The sequence below is a fragment of the Rosa chinensis genome, chromosome 6 (assembly GCF_002994745.2).
Source record: "Rosa chinensis cultivar Old Blush chromosome 6, RchiOBHm-V2, whole genome shotgun sequence".
NCBI lineage: Eukaryota > Viridiplantae > Streptophyta > Magnoliopsida > Rosales > Rosaceae > Rosa > Rosa chinensis.
The window spans coordinates 45,501,559-45,516,092 of NC_037093.1; positions in this window are offsets into that span (position 1 = coordinate 45,501,559).

The window sequence follows — 14,534 nt, forward strand, 5'->3', positions numbered from 1 at the left end:
GGTTGGAAAGGCTTTGTATTATTTTGCACTAGGATTCACCATCATGGTGAGCTAGTTTACATGTCTTATTCCCACGTAGAATTCTAACAGATTGGGAAGCTAGACATTTTTGTTCTATTCAGACCATGGCAAAAAGGAAAGATACGTGTTTCCTTCTGTGTTATACACTTATACATTGACTAAGAATGGACGTCAGAGTTGGTCTATACTATTTTATTATATGGCAATAATTCTAGTTAAGACATTCCAAAATTTCCAATAGCTAAACAACAAATTTCGAGGACGAGTTCCTATAGCTAAATAAAATGCCCAAGACAATTTTCACTCCACTCGACCCCTCCGTCATAAATCTAGACTGAATCAACATAGCATTCATAATGCTAATTGATTTTGAGAACTGATGCTAATTGAGGCGGAGAGGCTAGGCCTGCATGCAGCCATCCAAAGACAATAATTGGGTTTTGGAGGAAAGCACGTAGGAAGGGCAAAACGGAAAAGGGCAGGAAGGAGAAGAGGGAAGAAAATGGAGGATTAAGATCGAGAGGAGATGACAGAGGGGTTTAGACAAAAGCCAATTATCTATAATACCAAAATAAATATTATTATCCTTAATAAGACCACCTAAACATTAGGGCATTTGGTTTAGTAGTATTGGTCTCGTGCGAGAGGTCCCGAGTTCAATATTTGAAATGTCCCTTTTGTTACTTTTTAGAAACTCTAGGTCTATCAGACTATCAGAGCTCTGTATTGTGGGTAGTGCCCCTAGGGTTTCATTTCTCCAAACTCTCTTCCATGGAAGATCTTCACGACACCAGCAGTGGTGTTGTCACATTCATCTCTCCTAAACACCTTAAGCGATTAGGTGTTTCCCTTCCTTTGCTACGAGACTGCGTGGTGTGGTCTGGTAGTTTTTTGGCTTGCTGATTAGATCGTTCCCTGATCCACTTCCTCTTTTGAGCGGCGACCTAGGCGGGGTCTACTCAAGGTTATCCCAGATTGTAGATCCCTGATGGTGTGTGCTTGGGGGATGAATGTGTTTGTGTTTTTAGTGGTGCAACGATGGATGGGTTTTGGTCCAACACAAGGTCTGGCCAGTGGCCACGGTAGTTGATTCCAGTAGCGGGGTTATTGGAAGACTCTATGGCAGTTGGACTGGATGTTTCAGACCATTTGAGCTTGGACTAATGATAGCAAAACTTGTGACGATTACTTTGGTTTTCTCGGCCTGAAGGTCATGATGTACGATGCTGATGCTTGGTCAGTGAGCGCTGACAGGACCATTTCTGCTGTGGGCCCATTTTAGGAGAAATTCTACTAAGAAATTTGGTAAAATTACCCCTTAAATGGACTACTCAAACCTGTAAACAGATTTTTAACCCAAATATCACAAAAACCAAACTCAAATTCCAAATGCTTAACTTTGCAACACAATTCAATAGTCTGGTGATCAGAGCAATCTAAAGATTAAACCAATATAATACATAAGTAGGTTAAACAATAACTTACAACGAAGATGGAAGTGGTGGATACTATGCTTCGACTCCTATGTACGCCAAACCTCAACTAATCTATAGACTCGGTCCAAAAAACCAAAAGGCACATGGAAAAACATTTAGGAAAACTGTTACGAGTGAATGGACAAAAATTAAATAGGGTCCTTGACCCAAAGCACCAAAGTAAGAACCAGCAACAAATTTTTGTTCCCACCTACACAGTTTAACGTTAAATGACCATTTTACCCTAAGCCTAATTAATAAATTACAGCATTGTCTCTCTCTCTCTCTCTCTCTCTCTCTCTCTCTCTCTCTCTCTCTCTCTCTCTCTCTCTCTCTCTCTCTCTCTCTCTCTCTCTCTCTCTACCCAGACGTGGCGTCTCTCTCCCTCGCTCCAGATGACACTGGCGTCTCTCTCCCTCTCTCCAGACTACTCCAGCGTCTCTCTCTCTCCCCAGACGACTCTAGCGTCTCTCTCTCTCTCTCTGTCGATCTTCCTCGAGCTTCATATCGAGGTCAGGTGACTCGCAGTACTAAGAAAATGTGCCGGCTGGCGACGTCGATATTCAAGTCGGAAGAAATTGACATCGAGCTTCGGTGCTGGAGCTGTACGATTCGGCGCGACGAGGTGGATATGGCGAGTGAAGTCGATGGCTACTCCGACGAGGATTGGAGGTTTGGAGAGGTGAGAGAGGTCAGCGGCAAGCTCCGGAGGTGATTCGATCCGGTGGTTTTGGTCCGACTATTGATTGGGGTGCCCAAATCAATTTCTAGCTTCTTTAAGAAAAAAGAAGTTTTGAATGTCTATTATCTCCTAATAGACGTCTATTACCCCTCTATTGGAGGGCAATAGACATTTTGAATTGATGTAATCTCCTTGTTTTTTTTTTTCTGTAATCAAAGTTTTATTTGTCTAAATTTAGGGAGGTTAGTTACTGAAAGTCCTATTGGAGGGCAATAGACTTCTATTGAGGAGCAATACATGGCTAATAGTCATCTATTGGGGGCAATACATGGCTGATAATGGTCTATTGGGGGTAAAAAAAACTTTTCAGTGAGATTTCAGCAAATTCCGGTGGGCTGCAGCCGGTGACCAGAATCCAGTCCGGCGACTGTTAACTGGATTCCTCCAGCCAGTGACGGGGCTCCAGCGAAGTCCCCCATGGTTTCTCTCTCTCTCTCTCTCTCTCTACGTAACAAAGGGATGAGGGTAAAATGATATTAAAAAAATAAAAAAAATCTTTAATAGGGTATTAGGGAAGACCTCCTTAGAGTGCTTTGGATAAGAAGGAATTAAAAAAACTTAATGAGGTAAATGGGAAAAAAATCTCTAAAAATGGTGTAAATGGACAAAAACCCAATTAAATAATTGCAAGTAAGGTAAAAAAAGAAATTTAATGCTTTCCTAATTTTACTCTCAAATAAAAACCAAAGCAAGCAATAAGATCTCGTGAAAATACTTTTAATCATTCTCTGGTACTGAGATCTAAAAATATACTGTATCAACTCGTTTAATACAAGTATCTCAGAATTATTTCAAAAATCTCAAAATCTCAACATCTCATTTAAAATACTCACTTGATAAAATAGGCGATAACTAGAGGGTAATGCCAACTAGCAATCACATGACATATGAGGGTATTGCCAACCAAATGACACATTGGGGGTACTGCGGATCGAAACACTAAGAGAGGAGGCGATGACTAGAGGGTACTGCTAATTAACCATCTCATGCCATCTAGAGGTACTGCCGACCAGATGACGCATCGAAGGGTATTGCCAACCGGAATACTCAGAGGCGATGGTTAGAGGGCACTGCCAACCAACTGTATCATGTAAAATGGAGGGTACTGATGACCAAATGATGCACTGGTGGGTATTGCCGACCGGAATATATATTCTGAAAAGTACTGCCGACAAGAATTTTGTCTAGAGGATATTGCTAACCAGACGATTACCGGAAGGATATCGCCAACCAGGTAATGCATGCATGTGCTAACATCATCATCTTTCATAATTCACCTCCTAAAATACATAATCTGAACTCATTAATTCTCATAATTTTCTTATCTTATCCACTTCCCAAAAACAATTTTACAATAACTCAATACTCAAATTACTCGATAAAAATGTAACAAAAAAAAAAAGGGCTAAATACTAGTTAGTACCCTGTGGTTTAGGTCCAACATCAATTCAGTCCCTGGACTTCTAATTTCTTTAAAAACACCCCTGCACTTTCAATTTTGATCTAATAGGTCCAATTCGTTAATATTCTGTTATGGGTTCAAGTTATAGTTGGATTATTTGTTGAAAAACTATTTATTTTTAATAGTAGGACTCATTCCTAAATTGACTATGCAGACCACCTCGACACCACATCATAAAACATAGGCCATATATGAGTCTGTAGATACCTCTAGTAGCAAGGCTAGTTTGCTATCTCACCAAGCATAATTAACACCCTCTTTAGGACACTCACAAGCCATGGGGAGGCCCAACCGCTACTTGCATCTTGTAGCCCTATGTTCAAGCTACGCTACGGTATCCGGAAGTCGCAAATCCGTCGCCGGGAAGCCACCTTTCCGGCATTGCCAAGTTGCCTCCATAATATGCATTTCTATACTAGAATAGTTGTTTGCTTGTCCCACATCTAAGAAAATGTAAAGGAGATGGCTTCCTTCACCTATAAAAGGAATGCCTCCTCCCACTTAAACACAATTCAAGATAAGACCATTACATCTCTTGTAATCTTGTTAGGCCGCAAGGCTCAACACACTAGTGTAACATTCAAGTGGACGTAGTTTCCCGCTAAGACGGGAAGCGAACCACTATACACCTTGTGTCAATCTCTCTCTCTCTCTCTCTCTCTCTCTCTCTCTCTCTCTCTCTCTCTCTCTCTCTCTCTCTCTCTAAAGCTAACTAGAGATCCCACGGATCTCTAACGTTAACAGAGTCACATTAACAAGTTAAATAACTCAATTGTCGGAAACCTAACAAATTGGACCTATTAGATCAAAATTGAAAGTGCAGGGGTGTTTTTGATGAAATTAGAAGTTTAGGGACTGAATTGATTTTGAACCTAAATCACAAGGTAGTAATTTGTATTTAGCCCAAAAAAAAATTACTCGATAAAAATCATCATAAAAATCTCAACAACTCATCAACTCTCCGAAAGAAAATCTAAATAGTTGGGAAATTTAACTAACTTGATAATTAATAAAAGCTTTCGAAAAGCAAAACTCAATCTCAACTTAACCAACATTGTAAATCATTGAAAGCATAAATCATGAAATCTCGATAATTTAACTATAAATCAAATACTCGAATATCATACTCATAAGATACAATTCATCACCATTTTCAAAAGAAAATCTCAATAACTCAATATTCGAATAACTGGATAAATAAATGAAAGGGCTAATTACTGTTTAGTACCCTGTGGTTTGAGTCCAACATCGATTCAGTTCCTCAACTTTCAATTTCATCAAAAACACCCATGCATTATCAAATCTCATCTAATAGGTCCTTCCGTCAATAATCCGTCAATTAGAGCCGTTAACTCGCTGACGAGGCATGCCATGTCAAATCATGTGGGCCCCACCTATCAAGAAAAATGTCAAAATTACCCCTGCCTCTATCCCAGATCCCACACCATCTCTCTATCTCTCTCCCCTCTCTGTGTCTCTCTCTAAATGCCCAAAATAACGATCTCCTTCTCAAATCAAAACCAAATCTTTAGACCAAATTTAGGTTGGGTTTTTCTGATTTGATTAAATTGAATCGGAATGGTGGTGAAGATGATGAAGTGGCAGCCGTGGTCGCGGCTGAATACGAGAAAGTACAAGATGAGGCTGGTGGTGCGACTGGAGGGGTGAGATTTGGTGCGGCAAGAAGAGGAGGACAAGGGTGGCGCCAGGGAGAGTAAGTTGGCCATTAAGATTATGTGGAAAGGGATCAATAGGGGGAAAGTGGGGCCCTTGAGCTCATGGTGATATGCAGAAGTGGCCGGCGTCGCGGATGTGTCCGGAGAGGAACATGTCATCCAGGTACTCTCGGTCGGTGTAGGCAGTTTGAAACAGGGGTCTCAAGGCCCTTTGGAATAGACGGACTTGGTTAAGCTCCGCCTGAAACCAGAGATTTTGCCTGTTTTCCTCAGAGGACAACGACGATGACGAGATGGTGGTTTGAGTTTCATCAGTGTCCCCCACCTCTTCCTCCTCTGATAAAGACGATGTCGCGGCCGCCGCAGCAGACATGGCCTCCTCCTCCGGTGAATTCGACGCAGTCTCCCACGATTCGGCACTCATGATCAGAGAGCGAGAGAGAGAGAGAGAGAGATAGATATATATATATATATATATATATTGTTTTATCCTTGGGAGATTGCCTTCATTATGTTTGATGCAAGTCTCGGTTTCTGTTCTTCTTCTTTTAATTCAATTTGATTCTAGGTGGTCAATTCTGGTGAAAATTTTTAGTCTTTTTTTGTCTATGTTGGAGTTTAATGTTATTGGTGAACTGGGTTTGATGGTGTGAGACTGGAGGTGGAGGCGTAGGCGTAGAGAACATCTGGAGTCTTGGGATAGTCGGAGGTCGGAGACGGAGGGGCGGCCATTGCAGAAGAGGTGGTGGTTCTCTCTCTATGGCCTGGGCCTGGGCAGGGGCAAGCCAAGTTCTTATGGAGCTGGGAGAGAGGCAGGGGCAATTTTGACATTTTGCTTGATAGGTAAGGCCCACATGATCTGACATGGCATGCCTCGTTAGCAAGTTAACAGCTTCAATTGACCGATTATTGACGGAATGACCTATTAGATGAGACTTGGTAATGCAGGGGTGTTTTTGATGAAATTGAAAGTTGAGAGACTTAATCGATATTGGACTCGAATCATAGGGTACGAAACAGTAATTAGCCCTAAATGAAAACTTTCGGAAAGGAAATGAGGAAATCAATATCATACTTCACAAAACTCGAAAATTATCACAATGCCATCGAAAGCATTATGGAATCTCGATTAATTACTCATACTCAACTATCATCATAAAAATCAATAAGATAATTTAATACTCGAAAAATAATACTGCATGCAATTTAATTTAAAATCAAATGTCCACTCACTGAACTACGGCTATGAAGGCTATCCGACGAATTTTTCTTAAGCTAGATCTACATGTCGTCTTGAACAAATTGATACTATGAATAACTGATTTCGAGAATGGAAAATAAATTGATGATAACAAGATCGAAACCCTAAAACGATAATTCGTCGAAAGCTTGAATTTACATCGGAACAAATTCAAACTTCATAGATTATGTTTACTCGATAACTCTAACAACCTTATGGCACGTTTACTTACTTGGAAGGAAATGAAATGATTACGGGGTAAAAACATTCCTGCGTTTACTAACATATAAAGCAATCGGAATAATTCCGGGTAAAAGAATTCCTGCCTTTACTAACACATGAAGGAATCAGAATGGATGAAGGTCTCACCTCCTTATCAGGAATCGATTCCTGAATACTCAGAAATTCGATTACGAAGGGGAGAGATGGGTTTAGGAATCATTCCTTCGGAATCAATACCGATTCCTTTCTTCTCCCATTCCACTTGTCTCTGATTCATGATTATTTTCCATTCCAAGTAAGTAAACGTGCCATTAATGTAAATTGGTGTCGATCCAACGGTCGGATTGAGACGAATAATACCCCGAAGATTCAAAGATTTGGAAATTCCAATCATTTTCAAAACGTACACTAATCGTAACAAATTTTATACCCACAAGTTCATAAAGCTAAACTCCACCTAACTTACTAAAGCAGGAGACCAGAAACTGCCAAACACATCCCCAAGCGACTGCCTGTGGCCCAATGCTCCATTATACCAAATTTCAATTTGGACCAAAACATTTATAACTATATATTCATCATCAAATGGGGATCAAGTTCTATACCTGTAGTTAAGGCCAATTGGACCTACATTAGCTGGAATTCGCTTCAAAAATTTCGGCACTAAAAAACATCAACTCTTCAATTCCTCCTTCTCCATACAATTTGAGCTAAGTGGTGTGTATAGGGATGATCAACAAGTTGAGGGCTTCAAATCTAGATGGTGGCATCACAAGAGGTGATCGGAATATGAAGATCAAATCGGGTCAACAATTTGGGCCTACCGCAACTATTTCTACTTCGAACTACTTCCGTTGACCGTGATTGGTGGAAATCAAAGCTAGAAGGATGACCAAAGTGAGAAGGTGTTCCATATGGGACTGGTCGGGCGGTCTGGGGTGGCCGAACAGCGGTGAAACCCATTGGGTTTTAGTTTTGAGTCAGGTCAGTAACCAAGTTAGTCCCGACAAAATTTGGAAATGTAGGGTTTGAATGAAATAAAAAGTTCCCAAAGTGGAAAGGTGGAAGATGCTATTTATAGTAGGTTTCTCAAAATAGTAACTTTTGCTTTTCAGATTGTAATTTCTTCATACAAAGTCCAATTTTTGTGTGCCGCATGTCCACGGACTCATTCTAATGTCCTCTACAATTTTTTAGAATGACGTTTCTTCAAAATGTAAATCATAAATGTCAAACTTGAAGCCCCTAAAAGTTTGAAATGAAGGTAAAAAGTAGAAGTTACTATTTTAGATATTAAAATCTTTATTTTTACCTTCGTTTCGAATTTCTAAGGGCTTCAAGTTTGACTTTTTCTATGATTCAAAAGTTATTTCAGATTAAATTTTTTTTTAGGGGGGGCTATGAAAAGATACTATTTTAGAGCAAAGTTAGGTCATCTCCAATGAGGGGCTAAGGGCTTGATATAGCTCAAAAAATAGGGTTTTCCATCTCTAGTTGGGGGCTATGCCATTACAAAAAAATATTTGAAGGGGCTAAAAGGGCCATGGGTTGGGGCATATATAGCCCTTGGGCTAACTTTGTGTGGGGACCACGTGAAAGCCAAAACCCAATATGATGTATTTTTATGGCTGATGTCAGCTATGCACTAGCCGTTGGAATTTTTTTTTTTTTTTCTGTTTGAATGAATGCAACGGTTAATTTTTACAAAAAATAATAAAAAAAATCTATTAAATATTCCTATAAATACCTCCTCACCCCCATTTTCATTTCTCACATTCACTCATATTTTTTTTCTACCTCCTCACTCCAATACTACTTGTTTCTCACTTGGCAAAATGACATCAGGATAAACACACAAACAAATCAAATCAAGAATCTGAATAATTACTTACCACGTGATACGTGGCACGATAAAATCATATCTAAAAAATTAATAACATTTGATAAAAAAAAATAATTATATGAGTGGAAATAGTAGCATAGTTATAAAATATATACTATATAATAGAAATACATAATGAAAAACAATAAAATAACATGACATTTAAAATTATAGCCCTAAGGGTTGGAGATGGTAGAAATTATAACCCTTACTATTCACATGAATAGTGATTATGGGGGGCTAAAATTTAGCCCGGAAGCTATTTTAGCCCCCCACACCTGGAGATGGCATGGTCTTAGAGCATATTTCTCTGTTTGGAGTAAATACACTTGATTTTTCTTGTTTAAGAAGGCCATTTATTTATATATCTAGCAAATCGCTAGGTAGTCATTTATAAAGTAAGTAATAAATTCATCTAAGAATGCATTCAGTTCCATCTCTCTTTTCTTTTGGAAAATTGTTCTATGCACTGACTATGCAAATGAACCAGTAGATCTCAATTTTTGATATTTATAGACGTTTTTTTTTTTAAGGGCTAAGTACTATTTACTACCCTGTGGTTTGAATTCAAAATCGATTCAGTCCCTGTATTTTCAATTTCATCAAAAACACTCATGTGTTATCAAATCTCGTCCAATAGGTCATTTCGTCACTCTTTTGTTAAATGGTGTCGTTAAACTGCTGACTTGGCCTGCCAACTCTGCTCAGGTGGGGCCCACATGAAAAGGAAAATTCCAAAATTGCCCCTGCCTCTATTTTACCTCCAGGCCCAGCATCATCCTTGTTCTTCCGCTTAGCAATTTTACTACCTCCAGTTCTCTTAGCAAAAGCCTACACCCATCATGAATCATATTACAAAACCCATTCTTTTTGTGGCTGCTACTAATTATTTTTATTCTCAAGTTTTTTGCCTTTTCTTTTTCAATTTGTCAAATACTTCTCAATCCATCATTCTGTCAAAAACATAGAACCTAATGGATTTAATTTCTCATCTTTAAACAAGAAACCATATACTTTCATCAATTCTTAATCACGCATTTGTTGTTCTGCAGAATGAAAAAAGTTACCACCGAAATGCCTCCTCAAACCCACTACCCCTAATGTTTTCTTTCATTTTTCTGAGTTTTCAAAAAAAAAAAAAAAAAAAACAAATCAAGAACATAAGAAAACAAAGGAGTGAATCTGAGAAAATGGGAAGGAACAAGGGAGTAGTGGACTTCGACGAGTCACACCAGATGACTTTGATCCGGTGAATCCGTGCAAGGACCCGGTGGCGATGCTGGAGATGAGGGATCAAAATAGAGAAGTTAGGTCAAGATTCTTCGAGAGAAGCTCCGCTAATCCTACCATGTCGAAGGCATCAACCACCTCCAAAAGTACCGCCTCCTCTGCAGTCAACACCTCTAGTCGATTTTAGAGAGGGTGAGATCTTTGTCGTCCACTTGTACTTCTGCTCCGACCTCGCCTTGATCTCCGCCGTGTACGTGTGCTTCAGATGGCCAAGGCCGGTGGCGGCGGCCTTGATCTTCGCGAGGTAATTGAATCGCGACTCCAACTCAGTGACTCAGTTGCTGAGGCTCTGCAAGTAGAGCTCCCATCCGAGCCTCTCCATGTGCTGAATCAGCTTGTAGGGCAAAAGCTACGGCGTTTTGACGGGGCTAGGGCACAACAGGTCTAATGCGTATCCAAGTTCGTAGTCCTTCTCCACCACCTCTTTGAAAAACGAAGGGAGTTTTGGGGCAGCGACGAAAATGGAGGTTTCATTGACGAGAACCCTGGTGGCGGCGGGCAGTAGTAGCAGGGTTAGACGAGCTAGATCTGGACTGAGTCAACGGAACGAGTCGGGTGATTTAGGTGGGAATGTTTATGTGTGTGTGAGGACGACGCTGGGTTTGGAGGTAAAATAGAGGCAGGGGTAATTTTAGAATTTTCCTTTTCCTGTGGGCCCCACCTGAGCTGAGTTGGAAAGCTAAGTCAGCAATTTAACTGCACCATTTAACGGAAGAGTGAAAGAATGACCTATTGGATGAGATTTAATGACACGGAGGTGTTTTTGATGAAATTGAAAGTGCAGGGACTGAATTGATTTTGGACTCAAACCACTACATAGTAAATAGTATTTAACCTTTTTTTAAAATATACTTGATATCCATATGTCCATTCATTTGATGCAACGGCACATTGGTACGCTGAATACTCACTCCTTTCTTGTTTGTACAAATTTTTTTTAAAAATAATTGTTGCTAGGTAGAAACTCTTAGCATTCTCTTATTTATTACATGTGTCTACTCTTTAAAAGTGGAGTGCAAGTAGCAATATGGTATTTCCCTTCACATGCACCTCGATTTTTTCCTTCACCTATTAATAGATGAATAGTCAATTACATAAAAAATACAATAAATGAATAGTGATGTTTTGAGCTTCCCTTCATTTGCTTCATTTGTCTTCATCCTTTGTTATTCTTCAGGTAAAGGTAACCTCTCATTGCTATATCTCCGATAGTATGCAACCAATAATTGAGACATATATAGAAAGTGTCAAACTTAATTATCCCTAAACCAAATGTGAGTTCTTTTCATTTTATTTGCTTCCTTGCCATGACATATGTTTTTAAGAAGAGAGAATCATCAGTTTCTTATAGTCATTTATTGACAAAGTGGTATGGAAGTAGATTCATCATTCCATTGCAATCGACTCAACAATGGTATTTTAGTAATTTTTTTTACTACAAGGTTCTATCTCAATAAAAAAACCTTTTAGTAAAAAAAGGTTCTCACGATCAAAAAAGAAAAAGGTTCTATCTCAACTCAGATTAGGAAGTGCCAGAAATAATACTTTGAGAAGAGAATCATTGGTTTAAGTGAAATTGATCTTGCCAAAGCTTTTTTTGAGAAATTACGGTGGAAGTTAAAACAAGGATGCAAGCGTACCTCTTTTTTTAGCAGGTGATTAGTCGGGAGAAATTTTGAGTAGGGGGTAAGGAGGGTGGGATCTGAGTCCTCTCTTTGGTCAAGTTCTCTCCTTGGCTTCCTTGACTTTTAACCTTAGCTGTTCATTGAATATCACAAGGTCATGCCTTCGCCACGTCATCATTTAGCTATTAAATTCTCAAATATGCATTTTTTTTTACGCAAACACTGTCTGCATTGTGACATTTAGAAAAAAAAAAATTGCATTCTTATATTCCCAAAACCCATCGTTTCATCCATTTTCCCTTGTCCCTTTCAATCATCAATCGCCATCAACAACTATAGTAGTCATGGAACCACAAGAAAGAGGAGGATCTTTTCATCAATAACATATGAGGAGAAGCTTGAGCCCACTCACTTCACATGGACTCTCCCCTCCTCCTTCAATGGTAGCAATTACGACAACACCACCAAGCCGCTTCTGCTGGATACTTCACTAGTGGAACACAAATGTTTTCCCCCACAATTCGAAGCATCAACAACAACAACAAGGATGAACAAGCTCGACGAGCTTCAATGATTCCTAGCAGCGGTTTGAAGGCCTTGACAGAATCAGGTACCTAAAGTTGCTGTGGGCAGCGTCTCTGGGATGAATGACTGGGAGCTTTCTGTCATCAATTTGCCATCAACAACCATAGTAGTCATGAAACCTCACAATTATATATATAAAAAAGGAGCCTAGAGGGTTGAATTTTTTTCAAAACTTGATTAAGATGGTAGAAACAAAGGATTCCCTGAGAGAAGGGTGAAGGAAGAAGAAAAGAGAACAGATGAAAAGTATCAAGGTAGAAGGGAGAATAATAAGGCAACCCATCTCAACAAAATATATAAATGAGATCAAATTTTCTCTTAAATCCATAGCTATCGTCGTCTTGTTAGGGAGATTGAGATTTTTGGATGAAGAAAGTATATAGAGATTGAGAAGGGAGAAGTGGAAAAGAGAGAGGAAGATAGTAAAGGAGAAGGAAGATGAGTAGATGACAAAAAAGAATACTAAATAAATGGTGTTAGCATTGAACAGATAAAATTAGGTTATTTAAATTAACCATTGGATGTGGAATCTATAGATTTTTTTTTTTTTTAGAGAAAGGGATAATTTCATTAATATATCTATGGCCAGAAGGCACGTACATCATATGTTGTCTCATACCAAAAGTACTAGATGGTCTATGCTACCAAACACATGATAGGTAACCCTCACTATTGACAAATAAGCACAACTTTTGACCTAGCCAATGAAGGCAAATCCAACACTACCTAAATCCTTGCTAGAGTAACTCTAATCGCCTAAGACCTCAATTGGTGTACCATTAGAGCAACTAAACTTAAATAGCAATAGACTTGAAGCTTCAATTGCTAGGTACCGAAGAAAGGAAGCTTAGAGCTTACCTTTGCCCTGCTCTACAGGGCTAAGCTCTTGACCAGTTTCAATAGTAGGGTAAGTAAGACACAAAGGAGTCCTACTCACCATCTTCCTAATCCAAAATTTCCATCCCAGAAGACAGGATTGGCCACGAAGCCTACCCCGTCGTGGTCAAGGTCGGAAGCTGTGCAAACCTACCAACTTAGCCAAGGCTGCCAAGCAACGCGCAATGCACCATCCCTCACAAGTAGAATGGAAGCGATCTGAATGGCATGTCTGTCGAGACGAGCAAGGATGTGGAAGGGATATGGACCTCCCCGAAAGCAGCCTAGAGAAGGCAGTGGGCTCCGTGACAATGTCGATGGAGGCCATAGGGCTGGGGAAGGCGAGACTAAGGGGCGCGATGAGAGGAAACTAGGCAAAAAGGCGTGGGCGCCGTCGAAGTAGGGTGAGAGAGAGGTCGCTCTCCTAGGGTTTTTCAACTATACTATGTTGTTGAACTTGAACCATCCGCTTTGTCCCTTTGGTCATGATAGTAAATACATAAATAAAAAATCCAACTTTTGCCCACAGTTTCTTTTGGGTTGAAATTGTTTTCATTGCCGTAGGGTTTTTTTTTTTAACCAATCCAAAAAAACCATATTAATCAAAACTAGTAATCAATCTCTTCCCTTCCTTTTTCTAAAATATATGTTAAAAAAGAAGAAGAAGGATTCCCTCTCGGTGAAACAAGCAAGTTGAGACCCCAACACCCTCCATGGATCTGGATCCTCTCTTTGGCTCCCTTTGGTCCTTATTTGTCCTTGACTTTTAAGAATCCGTTTTGGATGTGGAATCTATAGATGATATTAAAAGTCAAGGACAAATAAGGACCAAAGGGAGCCAAAGAGAGGATCCGGATCCATGGAGGGTGTCGGGGTCTCAACTTACTTGTTTCACTGAGAGGGAATCCTTCTTCTTCTTTTTTAACATATATTTTAGAAAAAGAAAGGGAAGAGATTGGTTATTGATAACACCAAGTTTTGATTAATATGGTTTTTTTGGATTGGTTAAAAAAAAAAAAACCAAGTTTTGATTAATATGGTCCTTATTTGTCCTTGACTTTTAAGAATCCGTTTTGGATGTGGAATCTATAGATGATATTAAAAGTCAAGGACAAATAAGGACCAAAGGGAGCCAAAGAGAGGATCCGGATTCATGGATTAGTCATGTTTCAGACGTCTTTGTCTTCAAATTTGAAAATGAAAAAGTTAATCAATATTTACTAGCTTGACTTAAGTAGACTAAATCATAATATTTATAAAGTTGTAGTTAACAAAGGTTATGCATTGATGGTTTGCATATTAAGTTAGATTAACTAAACATATGTGTTAGAGTTCGAGTTTCAAAACACGTGGACAAGCTGATTAGATAGGAAATTAAAAGTAGCACCATCAAACTCATACCACCACAACCACCTTTACACCATATTTCTCATTAGGT